The following is a 14,744-nucleotide window of genomic DNA, read 5'->3' as shown; positions in this document are numbered from 1 at the left end:
CCAATCTATTGTTTGCCCAACCATGGGTGTGGGCAGTAAAATGTTTCAGTGGGCACATTTTCTCTTGGCACCTCTTCCTTTTGGTATCAACCATGGGATTGGTATCCAGGAAGATGAATAAAAACATGTCTTCAGACAACTCCATGCCTTTTATTCTTGGACAAAAAAAAAAAAAAAAAAATCTTCCCATCAGTCCTATTCCAATTAGAGTAGTTGAGCAACTTAGACAAAAAGGCCCTCAGCATTACTCGCAACTAAACTCTAGGCAATCCTAAGCTTTCCATCTTCTAAGCAAGTCTCATTTCATCGGAATCTTCTAACATTCTCCAAACAAAAATTACTTCTCAAAGATTTTCCCCAGAGGAGAGAAAAAAAACTGGGGAAATAAAAATGACTTTTACAATGCCCCCCAAGTCCCACCAATAGCAACCCCATTGCATCATACTCCCCAGATCCTAGAATCAGTTCCCAAAACTGCATTGGAAAAAGAACATTCAAGACACCCGGGTGGCTCGGTGGCTGAGCATCTGCCTTTGGCTCAGGGTGTGACCCCGGGGTCCTGGGATCGGGTCCGGCATTGGGCTCCCTTCAGGGAGCCTGCTTCTCCCTCTGCCTGTGTCTCTGGGTCTCTTATGAATAAATAAATAAAACATTTTTGAAAAAGAAAAAGAACATTCACAAACATTACCTCTTTCCCTGCAGTAGATTTGAGTTTCTTTTTGATTCATTTGTTCTTTTTCCAAACCTAGGTCTTTCTATGCTTTGACCTCCCAGGAGGATTAGGAAAAATAAAATAGAGCAACTGCTTCCTTTTCTTTCTTTCTTTCTTTTTTTTTTTTTTTTTTTTTTTTGGTTGTTGTTGTGCTTAACCCATTTTCTCTTGATCTTGTATTCAATAAATTCTGAAAGAATGAATGCAATCACCATCAAGGAAACAAGATGCTTCCCTTCAAAATGTGCCTTTGAAATGGCCAAATTCTCTTTTAAAGACCAGCTGCTACATTTTACCTGCACAATTTTTATTAACATGGATATAATAAACAGTAAACTCATAGTTTTTTATTTAAAGGTTAAAGTGCTTATAAATATCTAAATTACTATGACTTTTGCAATAATCCTATAGTATGAATGAATATGGACCTAATTCCCGAGGTGAACACCAGCAAAATGTTTCAGTGGGTGTATTTTCCCTTGGCATCTCTTCCTTTTGGTGTCAACCTCTAGACACCTTTATTTTCTGATAACCATCTGTCACCACCCCTGGGCTATTATTTATAGAATAAATGATTTTTTTTTAGTAGAAGGGAGACATATATATTATATTTATAATACAAAGAGGCTAAGTTGATGACATAGCTTAGGGTAAGAGCAAAATGTACCCAGGATTAGACAGATTTGTGCACCAAATAAGAGACATCATTACTTGTCAGAGAAGTCACTCCATCTCCGTTAGCACCTCTTTGACTAAGGAAAGACCAGAATACAGTGTTAATGGATCTTGCCCACCAGGAAAAGTACCGTCAGGAGTAGGCAACGTAGGCAACCTGATCTTTTTCTTCTTCTGACTTGGGAGTACCAGGAATGATTGCCAAGGAGGAGGGAGATGAAACAAGGAAGTAAACAATGGTGTGGGCTCTCTCTTTGAAAGAAGTGAGGTCTACACTCAGAATTCAGGGATCCACCCAAATTCCAAGTGTATTCTTCAATAAGAATGAGAAGGAAAATACACATGCAAATTGGCCAAGTATTTGCATTTATTTTATTTGTTTAGATCTTTTTTGGGGGATCCCTGGGTGGCTCAGTGGTTGAGCGTCTGCCTTCAACTCAGGGCGTGATCCCAGGTCCAGGGATCGAGTCCCATGTCGGGCTCCCTGCATGGAGCCTGCTTCTCCCTCTGCCTATGTCTCTGCCTCTCTCTCTCTCTGTGTCTTTCATGAATAAATAAATATTAAAAAAAAATTTTAAAATGATTTAAATATTTTTTAAGATTTTATTTATTTATTTAACAGAGAGAGAGAGGCCCAGAGACCACAAGCAGGGTGAGCTGCACAAAGAGAGGGAGAAGCAGGCTCCCCGCTGAGCAGGGAGCATGATGCGGGGCTCCATCCCAGGACTGTGAGATCGAAACCATCAGTGGAAGGCAGATGCTTAACCCACTGAGCCACCCAGGAGCCCTTGGCCAAATATTTGTAAAGCATGCATAAACTTTGATGGATTAAAATAATATTGGAGAGGGGAGGAACATCAAAGTCTTGTTTTATCATCTTATTTTCCAGTGATGGAACTGAAGACTGGAACTATTAAATGACATCCAAAGGAACCAGGATTAGAATGCAGGTTTTCTAGGCTAATTCTGTGTCCTGCTGCCACCCTATCCCCTTCCACAGTGTCCTAAAATACTGTATGAATGAAAAGCCATAAAAATCAAATACTCCATGAAATAATAACATCTCTTTCCATCTTACACATCAATATAATCTTTTTTTTTTTTTCTTGTTAAATCTGTAGTCCATCCTTTTAGGTATTTTAGATATGGTAGGTGATGTATAAGATCTTCAATGATGCAGTATTAAACATTTCACATAGAAGAATGACATATTTCTGGAGCTTTCAGGGGGAAAAAAGAAAAAGAAAAATTCACTTCAGACTGAACTAAACCAAAAAGTAATAGAGAAATTCTCTCAAGAGGAACATAATATTTTAGACTGCAACATTTAAGTATTAATAGGCCCAAAATTTCATGTGCTGCTGCTTTGCCATTTCAAGGTTTACAGGGCCCCTTGCTGTAACCAGATAGATTTCCATAGAGAGGAAGAGCTCCCATGTTGTTAGTTCCCCTAATAGCTGGACCAATGGCTGCACCCCACCTGATTCTTCTTGATCTAATGCCTTTACCTGCCCACAAACCTCAAAAATTGTTCAAAAAAGCTAATCACATGGTCCCAGAAGAACTCCACCCTCTTTTTCTAGCATACCCGCCTACTACTGCCCCTGTTTATTCACTGTATTGCCCAGGACATGCCACATCCTCCACTGGGGCTGTGTGTTTATGTTATCTTATTTTTTAAGATTTTATTTATTTATTCATGAGAGACATGGAGAGGGAGAGAGGCAGAGACATAGGCAGAGGGAGAAGCAGGCTCCTTATGAGGAGCCCAATGAAGGACTTGATCCTAGGTCCCTGGGATCATGTCATGAGCCAAAGGCAGACACTCAACCACTGAGCCACTCAGGTGTCTCTGGGGATGTATGTTTAATCAATAAATCATTTTTTATTGTCACATGTCATTATTTGGCCATTTTATACTATTTGGAGGAGAAGATTCATTCCTCAACAGCAAGTTGGATAGGAGGCAATTCAAAACACCCTATTATGGTGCACGGAAACAACAAAACAAAATATTTTCTCTAAATCTGCATTTGGGCAGCCATGCTATACTTTAGGTTCTAGGTGTCAGAATATAATATATTTTTTTAGCCTCTTAGGTTGCCTTACCTAAACTTAAAAACTATTCCAACTACAAAAGGATAATGATATTGCAATAGGAGAGTAATAACGAAGAACAACAGAAAAATCTGAGAGCTCCCCTAAACTCCTACAGTATCTGAAGATACACATAGCTCCTGGCTTGAAGATTTCCATATTTAAACTAATCCCTTATAAACTCTCTTGTTCCACACAAATGATATTTGAAAGAATAAGATAGAAAACACAAAAGAGCAAAGGAAATTTAGTTTCTGTTAATTTCAGTTCTTCCTTGATTTCACTACAGTATAATGAAAAAGAGAGTTTAGCTAAGGTTAAGGATTTGAATTTATGATAAAAATGTAATATATATTACAGGAGTGAGGCAGAAAAAACACAGTTCTTTATGACGGAGACCATGAAATTGTCTAAGTTTGATATGTAGAAATTTTCAGTATGATGCTAGAGTGGCTTAGAAAAGTATAAGGCAAGTTTACTTAAATTGAAGCTAATGATGAAAGCATTAGGCCATTAAAAATGTAACATTAAAAGATATTCAACGACTCTAAATCTTAGAAGATTTGGGGGAGGAGCATTTGTTTTACTCAATTTATTTATAAAGTTCGATTCTATCGCCAGTTTTCACTGTTTTTAAGAGTAGCACAATCTCATTTCATAAAGAGTGCATTATAAAATTGAAAATGTCATAAGTATTTTTATTTTAAAATGCCAAGTTTTTCACATTTTTAAAAATACTATTCATTTTACACTAAGCTGTATAATTTTTCATAGGCAAATGGCTTTTAAAAAAGAATAAAACTTCCCTATTCACGACCTATGGATCAACCTAGAGGGTATTATGATAAATAAAATAAGTCAGACAGAAAAAGACAAATGCCGTATGATTTCTTTTATATGCAAAATCTAAACAAAACGGACAAACAAACAATAGAAAACAGAAATGGACTCATAAATACTGGTAACAAAATGGTGGTTGCCGGAAGGGAAGAGCATGGGGGATGGGGCAAAATTGGTGTAAATACAAATATATATACTTATTTTTTCCTTTCTTTTTCAAAAAAGTAACCGGTTACAGACAATACTTTGCAAATTGTTTTCTTGTCACCTGATGATATATCTTAAGTTCTTTAATATCAGTATGTAGAAAGTTCTCTTATTTTGTTTTGCTGCTTTGTGATAGTAGTATTTTACCAGTTTCCTATTGATGAACATTTGGGTTATTTACTCTTTGGGTATTAAAGACAATATTTCAGTGAATTACTATATATCTATGTCATTTCATTTATGCAGAAATGTGTATCTGTCAAATTCCAGAACTGACAGTTGTTGTTTGCAGGGTAAAGGCATATATTTTGAAACATTATTAAAAATGCTAATATAAATGATATTGTTTTTAATTTCAAATTTCACTGGCTCATTGCTGGTATACAGGAAACTAATTGACATTGGCATATTAACTGTGCATCCTACCGCTTTGCTTTGATCACTTATTAGTTCCAGAAATTTTTGTTTCCTTCTTTCAGATTTTTTACGTAGATGATCAAGTCTTCTGCAACCAAAGGCGTTTTTTTCCTCCCATCTGTATGTCCTTCATTTCCATTTTTTGTTTATTGCATTAGCTACTATTTCTAGTACAATGTTGAAAAGGATTGGTGAGAGGAAACATCTTTGCTTTGTTCCTGGTCTTGATGAGAAAGATTCTAATTTCTCACCAGTAAGTATGATGCTAGCTGTACTTTTTTTTTTTTTTTTTTTGGTAGATATTATTTTTCAAGAAAAGGAAGTTCCCTTCTATTTTTAGTTTACAGAGAGTTTTTATCATGAATGAGTATTAGACTTTGGTAATTCTTTTTCTGTGTCTGTTGATATAACCATGGGATTTTTCTTTTTTTAGCCTGTTGATATGATGGATTACATCAGTTGATGTACGAATGTTAAACCAACTTTGCATACTTGGTATAAATCCCAGATGGTCATGCTGTGTAATTATTTTTATATATTGTAGGATTTGATTTGCTAATATTTTGTTGATGATTTTTGCATTTGTGTTCATAAGAGATATTGGCCTGTAGGCTTTGTTTTTTCTTTTAATGTCTTTGTCTGGTTTTGTTATTAAGATAAATGCTGACACCATAGAGTGAAGTATCCCTCTGCTTCTACCCTCTGAAAGAGATTGCAGAGAATTGGTGTAACTTCTTCCATAAATGTTTGATAGAATTCACCACTGAACCCATCTCTACTTGGTGTTTTCTGTTTTGAAAGTTTATTAATTATTTATTCCGTTTCTTTAATACATATAGTCCTATTCATATTGTTTATTCTTCCTATATTGGTATTGGCAAATTATGTTTCTCAAAGAATTGGTCCATTTTGTCTAGGTCATCAACTCTGTGGGCATAGACTTATTCATGGTAAATCTAATACCATCCTTTTAATGTCTACGGGATCTGTAGAAATAGCCCCCCTTTCTCATTTCTCATATTAGCCTTTTTTCTTTTTTCTTGAGAATTAGCATGGTTAGAATGTCATCAATTTTATTGTTTAGAGTTGGGCATTTGCTTTCCTTCAGATAAGTTAGGCTCTGACAAGTTGGGCTCTGGTTAACTAGGGGGACTAAGAGGAGGCCTTGTTAACAAGAACAGATTAGATTACTCTGAGGTATTTTCACATGGTTCCTGAGGGGATTTTTCTGTGATAATTTCTGTGGGAATCTGGTATGCTCCTGAAGGTAAATCCCACAACATCGTGGAGGCCCTCAATGACTGGAGTCCTGTGGAGTAACTCATTCACAGATTTCTCCACTCTGAGGATCCAGCAATTTGTCAAGTACAGCTCCAGTTTTCCTTCCCAGCACTGGATCCTGTAGGAGTTTCTGCTTGCACAACTCTGCTCTGGGAAGCCATGACTCCCTATGTTCCTTCACCTGTTTTTCTCTCCAGATGAGGAACATCTTGTGCTGTCTTGTGACCTTGCCTCTCTCATGGATCCAAGAAAAGTTGTTTTATCAGCCTGTTAAGATTTTTACTTGTTAGGACAGAGTAGTGACTTCTAAGCTCCTCACATGAACAGCCAGAAACTTTTCTGATCTTTACTCCAATTTCTTACTATCAGCTTCTCTTGCTGCTCCTGATCAATAGTGCTGCTGCTAGAACTCCTGACAGTTTAATATTTTGTTAACTAACTTGAAATTTTTTCTTTCCAAAATAATGACTTTTTATGGAATTTTTTTCAGTGTAACTTCACTTTTTATAAATTTTTACTAAAAAAAAAAAGAAAAGAAAAGAAATAAAAATAGTGGAGGAAGGGGAGACAGACATCCAAGTCCTTGCCAGATGCTTTCCCTTCCTAAGAAAGCTTAGTAAAAACCATAGTTAGCAAAACACCTCAAAGGGATGAGAAAAGAAAAAAAGTTATTTTCCCAAGGATCTTGGGATTTGAGAAGCTGGGCATAGTTCCAGCTTCCCCCACTTATCTCTTTTGGCTCCAATGTAGTAAAATATCTTCCCCTAAACACAGCCATGCCTAAAGGAGAAAGTTAGTTAACCCTTTGATCGCCACATCTTTAGACCAATTTAGAATAGGATCTAAATTGGATCACTCTGGTTATAGTGAAATTGCTTTGGCATGTTAGGCAAAATTCACTTTTAGAATCTTCCTAACTGACCACATATCATGAATTCACTCATCGTTCAAACAGAAGCTTGGGGGTAAAATCATTTGTTATAAACATTTTATTGAAAAAAATTCTACGCCACCTAAGTACTTCTGACTGTACACTCAAAGAAATATGGCCCAAATATGAAATCATTTTTTAGATTCTCTACTTTGAAGATAATTTTTTAAAAACTAAAATAAAAAAGCATGTATGTGTATGATTATAACATATATATACATAATAACTAGTTTCATGAGTCATCAAACTGCAAGTTTAAGTTCATTAAAAAATGTCAAAACAGGACACCTGGGTTGACTCAGTGGTTGAGCATCTGCCTTTGGGTCAGGGCATGATCCCAGGATCCAGGATCAAGTCCCATGTTGGGCTCCCTGCAGGAAGCCCGCTTCTTCCTCTGCTTATGTCTCTGCCTTTCTCATGAAAAAATAAGTAAATCTTTTAAAAATATGTCAAAACAAATATCAACTACTCATGTATATTAAAACACAGTTAATACAGATTTCGAGTTATATTACAAAGCAGTAGAATTAAAACAGTGTGGTACTAGTATAAAAATAGACACAAGATCAATAGAGGAAGATAGAAAGCCCAGAAATAAACCCACAATTATATGGTCAATTAATCTTTAACAAATGAGGAATGAATATATAATGGAAAAAAAAGTCTCTTCAACAAATAGTGTTTGTGGTGGGGGAGGGGTGTCTGGTTGGCTCAGTTTGTTGAGAATCTGCCTTTGGCTTAGGTCATGATCCTGGGATCAAACCTCACATCAGGCTCCCCATTCAGCAGGACGTCTGCTTCTCCCTCTCCCTCTCCCTCCTCCCTTCTCCCTGCTCATGTTTTCTCTCTCTGTGTATGAAATAAATAAAATCTTATTTTTTTTAAAAAAAGCAAATGGTGTTAGGAAAACTGGACAGCTAAATGCAGACAAATGAAACTTGACCACATTTGTTCACAATACATAAAAATACACTCCAAATGAATTAAACCCCTAAATGTGAGACCTGAAACCATAAAAATCCTTAAAGAGAGGATAGGCAGTAATTTCTCTGACATCAGTCGTAACAACATTTCTCTAGATATGTCCCCTGAGGCAAAGTCAATAAAAGCAAAAGTAAACTATTGTGACTACATCAAAATAAAAGGTTCTGCAGAGAAAAGGAAACAATAAACAAAACTAAAGGTCAACCTACCAAATGGGAGATGATATTTGCAAATAGCATATCTGATAAAGGCTTAGTATCTAAAATATATAAAGAACTGATACAACTCAGCACTCAAAAAACAACTAATCCAATTAAGAAATGACCTGAAGACCTCAACAGTCATTTCTCCAAAGAAGACGTGCAGATGGCCAACAGAGACATGAGAAGATCCTCAACATCACTCATCACCAAGGAAATGCACTTCAAAACATTCAAAACTTTCAAAAAAATGACATATCACCTCACACCGATCAGAATGGCTAAAATCAAAATCACAAGAAACAACGAATGTTGGAGAGGATATGGAGAAAAAGGAACACAGAACACTCTTGCACTGTTGGCGAGAATGCAAACTGATGTAACCATTGTGGAAAACAGTATCAAGGTTCCTCAAAAATTAAAAATAGAGCTACCCTATGATCCAGTAGTTGCACAACTGGGTATTAACCAAAAAAATTTCAGAAACACTTATTCAAATAGATACATGCCTCTCCATGTTTATTATGGGATTATTTATAATAGCCAAACCATAAAAATAGGCCAAGTGTCCATCAATAGATGAATGGATAAAGAAGAGGTGGTATACACACACACACACACACACACACACATACACACCGGAATATTATTCAGCCATAAAAGAGAATGAAATCTTGTCATTTGCTATAAAATGGATGGAACTAGAATGTATAGTGCTAAGCGAAAGAAGTCAGAGAAAGACAAATACCATATGGTTTCATTCATATGTGGAATTTAAGAAACGACAAATTAACAAAGGAAAAAAAGAGAGAGATAAATCAAGAAACATACCCTTAATTATAGAGAAAAACTGATGGTTACCAGAAGGGAAGTAGAGGGAGTGAAATAGGTGGATGAGGATTAAAAAGTATACTTATCATGAAAATAAAATAAAATAAAATAAAATAAAATAAAATAAAATAATTTATTAAAATACAATTAATGCTAATTCCTGAGCTTGACATTTTCTTTTCTTTACATTTTTACATTTTCCTTACATTTTAATTTTCTTTTTCTTTTCATTTTAATCTTCCTCTTTCCTTTTCTCTCTACAGGGAGCTTTGACTTGGTTAAAGTCAAACAGGCTCTTACCTCTTGTAAATTTTAATTTATGACAAACTTCTGTTTCAGAAAGAATGGAGCTAATGGGGTACCCTGACCCACCAACATTTTTAACATTAACACCCCAAGTATTTATGCACAAAAACATGAGAATCCACAGTTTTAGTTTTGTGTTTTTTTTTTTTTCTTATCTACTACATTCCTGGTCTAGTGGTACTTGGTTTCAGTCTTTGTTGCAAACTTTCAAGCATCTCTACTTCTTTGGTTAAAGCCAATGAAGTGTAAAATTTAGAGGAAAAATGTGAACTTTTTTTATTTGAACAACAATTTATTTTTCATTCAGCGTGCCAATCCATCTCAAATCATGGGAAATAATGGTCATATTCCTCTGAAACAATCCTCCATCACTGCTAAATATTTCTAGGCTCTTTGTCTAAAATGGTCTGGGTGCAACCAGACCATGTAGTATCATTTTCTTTCCCAAGAAAATTGTTGTTCCCCATTCCTCCTAACCAACCTAATCTTTAGGTTCTACGTTTTTGTGCTAATCTGTATTCTGACACCAACCTTTGAGGTTGATGGCAAGATTGATGAAAAGATATCCCCTGACAGAGATTGATGATACAAATTTTCTTAAATGGGAAAAATAAGTGCAAAACTACCAAGACAACCCTACAAATCAGGAACCATGTGGCATCTTCAGGCTTTTTAAGTGCTCAGTTCCCCCTGAGGACCTATTATCTCTGCAGAAGACTCTTCCAGTCATGAGAATCTTGCCTTGCTATTCTGAAGAAGAATCTGTTCTGGTGACTTTCCTGGAAAATCTGGCTACTAACCTGGTATGAATAAGTAATACAAATAATTTCATTCCACTTTATAATTTTTTGGACACCAAAAGAATATAAATTATCAGTCTTCAAGGCAATCCAAGGCTTTATATTTGTTTGAGGTAAGTAACTTGTCTGGGGATCCACAGGTGAGGCCAAACCTGGTTTCCAAACTAGGTCCCTACACTAGCTGTGTACACACTCTGCTACACATTCTGCTATACCGCCTATACATTGCCACAACTACAAAACTGATTTCACCTCATCAAGCGTTGAAATGTTACTTCAAATTATATTGATAGAAGGATAAAACCAGATGCAGAGCTTACTATACATTTACTAAAAGCCCATGATAGAAATTACTTTATAAGTATTTAAAATCCTTGTGTCTCCTTAGCACCTCATTTTCTCATGGACACAGAAAATTATGCAACTAGTCATTTTATTATTTATTTATTTATTTATTTATTTATTTATTTTTAAATATTTTATTTATTTATTCATGAGAGACACAGAGAGAGAGGCAGAGACCCAGGCAGAGGGAGAAGCAGGCTCCATGCAGGGAGCCTGACGTGGGACTCGATCCCAGGTCTCCAGGATCACGCCCTGGGCCGAAGGTGGCACTAAACCGCTGAGCCACCCCGGGTGCCCACTAGTCACATTTTCTTATTTTGTTTTGATGATCAGGAGATTCAAAGTCAAATTTGGGAACATATTTTATAATGCATAGGAAATTCTGCCCTTAGCCCATTTACATTTTCCTTGAAGCTCCCAACTTAACATTTTTATTTGATAATGTTTCATAAGGAAAAACATTAATAACTATTATGTGGATAATAATAGTGTAATAACTTATAGTAATTGATTTTATTCTAACCTGTTTTCATAAATGATTTAATTCTCACATTTTTATTATGCAGTATAAACCATTGTTTTCCCAGTCAGTAAAAATAAAAGAGATTCAAGGACAACTTTCTTTAAGGCTGTGACATGGAAGCTATATCGAACTAGACACCATGTAGCCATATAAGGGTAAATCAGGCATATAAATTGTAGATGAGTGGCACTCTGTTTGTATAATGAGTGAAGAGTAGAAAATGTACTGTGATGGATGAAAGATTTCATTACAGCCTCCTAAGACAAAATTGAGAAGAAAGAACCTAAGTACCTAAGTTGATTAAATCCATATTTAAATATGTAGTAACTTGACCTGAGTTATCCAGTTACACTATTTACACTGATTATATAAGATAATAAATATTTCTATCCTTGTTATTTCTATATATAAAGACTCACTTATACTCTATCAATCTTTATTTAAAAATGTGCAATTATAGGACAAAAATGATTTAAAATTGCTCGAACACATTACAAATTATTGGAAGAATATTCTATATTTAATTTAAAATTGCTTTCAGAAGAATAAATAAATAAAACTGCTTTCATCATGACCCATGCCCTTTTATTATGATTTTAGTTTACTTTCCTATAAAAACCAACCGGGGACAAGTCAACTACATCAGATTTTAATGCTTTGGCTATCCTGCACCATGGCACATAATTTAATTTTTATTCTACTAGTCATAAGTTTGGCAATAAATTTGTGTCATGAAACTGTTTTCAATAAATACACTGAAATTAATTTGTATTGACCTCAGTATTTAAGAGTGATTGTGAAATATCTCATAACTATAGTTCCATAACTAACAAAATTCAAAACCATTCTGTTTGACAAGTTTTTCATTATTGGCAGATTCCATCAAACAAAATATTTACTGGGTACCAGGGTGTTATATATATTTTTTTATTTTTCTAGTATTGTCTTAATTTTAAGATGGTTGTAAAAACAGCATGAACTCTAGCCTCCTTCCACAGGATACTTAGAGACTGAAGCCTCCTGGGGAGACAGACCAGCTAAATCAAAGATGTCTTGGCTGATTCAACCAGGTTGAAAGTAGAGTTGAAGTAATTTTTGCAAAAGGAAAAAAATTGTTTAGCCTTGTTTTTGGAAATATGTGAAGATGGTACACTTCGTTGATAACTTTAAATGGTATTCCTTTTTTTAAATAGTATTATATTTGAAAATAAAATCTTCTCTTTATATCTTTGTTGCTTATCATCCCTTTCTATGTAACTGGGAGTCTAGTGTCTTAGGATTTATCTAAATCTATTTTGCAAATAAGTAAAATAGAATTTTAAAAACATTAAATTACCTGATTGAAAACATTGTTATTTAGTGAAGATTATGTCCATGTATTAATTTAACAATTAGAACCTGGAGTAGGTGTTGGAGACAGTGTGGTAAACAGAGGAGATACAGTCTCTCTCCTAAGAGCTTCAGGTTCAATAAGGAAAAGGGAAACATCAATTAAATACATTGTGATATAATTAATCACAAAATGTCACTAGTAGTACGAGGAAAATAAACACATAGGTACTACAGGTAGGTGACCCCAACAAACTTGCAGGATCAGGAAAAGCATCTGTGAAAAAAATGGCCTTTTACCTAAGATATGAAGAAGGAAGAGATGTTAACTACTCATTGCTGATTTTGTGGTGCACTTGTAATATTTGTAAAAAGCAGGATATAACTTAGCAATCACTAGTAGTCCTGCTTCCTCACGCTTGTGTGAGCACATTCTCTCACTGTTCCTTCCATCCTTCCTTAGTTCTTAGCAGTAAGTAAATAAGATAATTATTATTGTAAAACCAAAATGAAATATCGCCACACATCTATCAAAATGGCTTAAAAATAAATAATACCAAATGCTGGCAATGATACAGAGAAACTAGATCATTCATAAATTGCTAGTGGGAATGGAATGTAAAATGACAGTCACTCCAGAGAACATTTAACCAGACTCTTATAAAACTAAAAATGCACTAACCATATGACCCAGAAATTGCACTCTTGTGCATTTATTCTAGAGAATGTGAGTATTCCTACAGCTTTATTAGACAAAAAACTGGAAATAATCCAGATGTCCTTTAACAGGTGAACAATTAAACAAACTATGATATCCCCACGCTAATGAAATACTACTCACCGATGTGATGGAACAAACTATTGAAATCTACCTCCATACTGGGCGAACCTAGCACCTAGATTTTAGTTTTTAATACCATTCTCCAGAAAGTGAAACCGGGGTTCATTGAATAAATGACTAATTTTAAGGCTGAATAAGTGAATATAAAAGATGAACCTGGAATATCTTGTATTGTCAGCAAATAAGGAATCAACAACAACAATAAGGAGGCAAACAAACACACACAATAATGGGGGTATATGAAAAGTTCACAGGAGCCAACTAAAGGAGGTCCTGTTGGCCAGAGCTGGAACAATTAAAGAAACAAAATAAACTAGTGTTGGAATATAAAACAAAGTATGAAATAAGTATTCATGAGTTTATAACAATTAAGAAAATGACTGAAAAAAAATAAGTGAGGAAGAAGAGACAAATCTCCAAAGAAAAGTCCATATAATGCATATACATACCTCAACCTCAAGGGATATGGAGCATAATTTCTACTTCCTAAGGGTTGGCTACACACAGTGACTTCCCAAGAGTACTGTTTGGAAAAGGAAACAAATAAACAAATCAACTTTTCAATGGAGAAACTTGCCAAATACTACCTCAAATGATTAAGATTATTATCAGCACTGATATGTCATATCAATAACATATACCTCTGATAAGACATGATGGAAATGATATTTTACCTTGTGTTCTTCCCACCAAGACTCATAACTCCAGTCTGATTATAAGAAAAAAACATCAGACAAATCCAATTGAGAGGCATTCTTCAAAATACCCGAGCAGTACTCCTCAAAACCGTCAAGGTTATAAAAAAGAATTTCTGAGAAACTGTCACAGCCAAGAGGAACCTAAGGAGAATTGACAATTGACAACTAAATGTAATGTGGTATTCCAGACGGAATGTTCTGTTCTGTTTCCTGGAACAGGAAACAGGTAGGTAACATGTGGGTAAATACTAAGGAAATATGAATAAAATATCTACCTTAATGATAATGTATCAATCAATATTATCTCATTAATTATAGTAATTATAGTGTATTAATGTAAGATATTAATATTAGGGGAAATGGTGCAGACATATCAGAACTTCTTGAACCATGGTCATAACTCTCCTGTAAATCTAAAGGTGCCCTAAAAATTAAAAAGTGTATTATCAAAAAACAATGAACAGAGAAAAAAATTAAAAGCTTGCTCACATTCCATTTATGTAATATCCTCCAAATTACAATGTTATAAAGATGGAGAACATTTAGTGGTTGCAGGAATTATAAAGGGAGGAGGAAGAGAGGTAGCTGTGGTTATAGAAAAGTATAATGAGAGATCCTTGTGATGGATCGCATATTGGCTATGGTCCACGACTATAGTCACATGACTCCACACACATGATAAAATTGGAGAGAAATACACACACACAAATGAATACATATAAAACCA

The 14,744-nt window shown here is 35.0% G+C and overlaps 2 long non-coding RNA genes across 4 annotated transcripts in view; one reads left to right on the top strand and one right to left on the bottom strand.

Moving 5' to 3' along the window:
- The window catches only part of LOC140611660 (uncharacterized), a 148,658-nt gene that overhangs the window by 72,424 nt on the left and 61,490 nt on the right, over positions 1-14,744 (top strand). The window lies entirely within an intron of this gene.
- The window catches only part of LOC140611661 (uncharacterized), a 78,572-nt gene that overhangs the window by 33,881 nt on the left and 29,947 nt on the right, over positions 1-14,744 (bottom strand). The window contains exon 3 of the long non-coding RNA XR_012012766.1: positions 13,769-13,842. This is a non-coding gene — a long non-coding RNA (uncharacterized lncRNA). The remainder of the gene's footprint in view (positions 1-13,768; positions 13,843-14,744) is intronic.

The sequence above is a fragment of the Canis lupus genome, chromosome 20 (genome assembly GCF_048164855.1).
Source record: "Canis lupus baileyi chromosome 20, mCanLup2.hap1, whole genome shotgun sequence".
NCBI lineage: Eukaryota > Metazoa > Chordata > Mammalia > Carnivora > Canidae > Canis > Canis lupus.
This window is presented reverse-complemented; position numbering and strand designations above follow the sequence as displayed.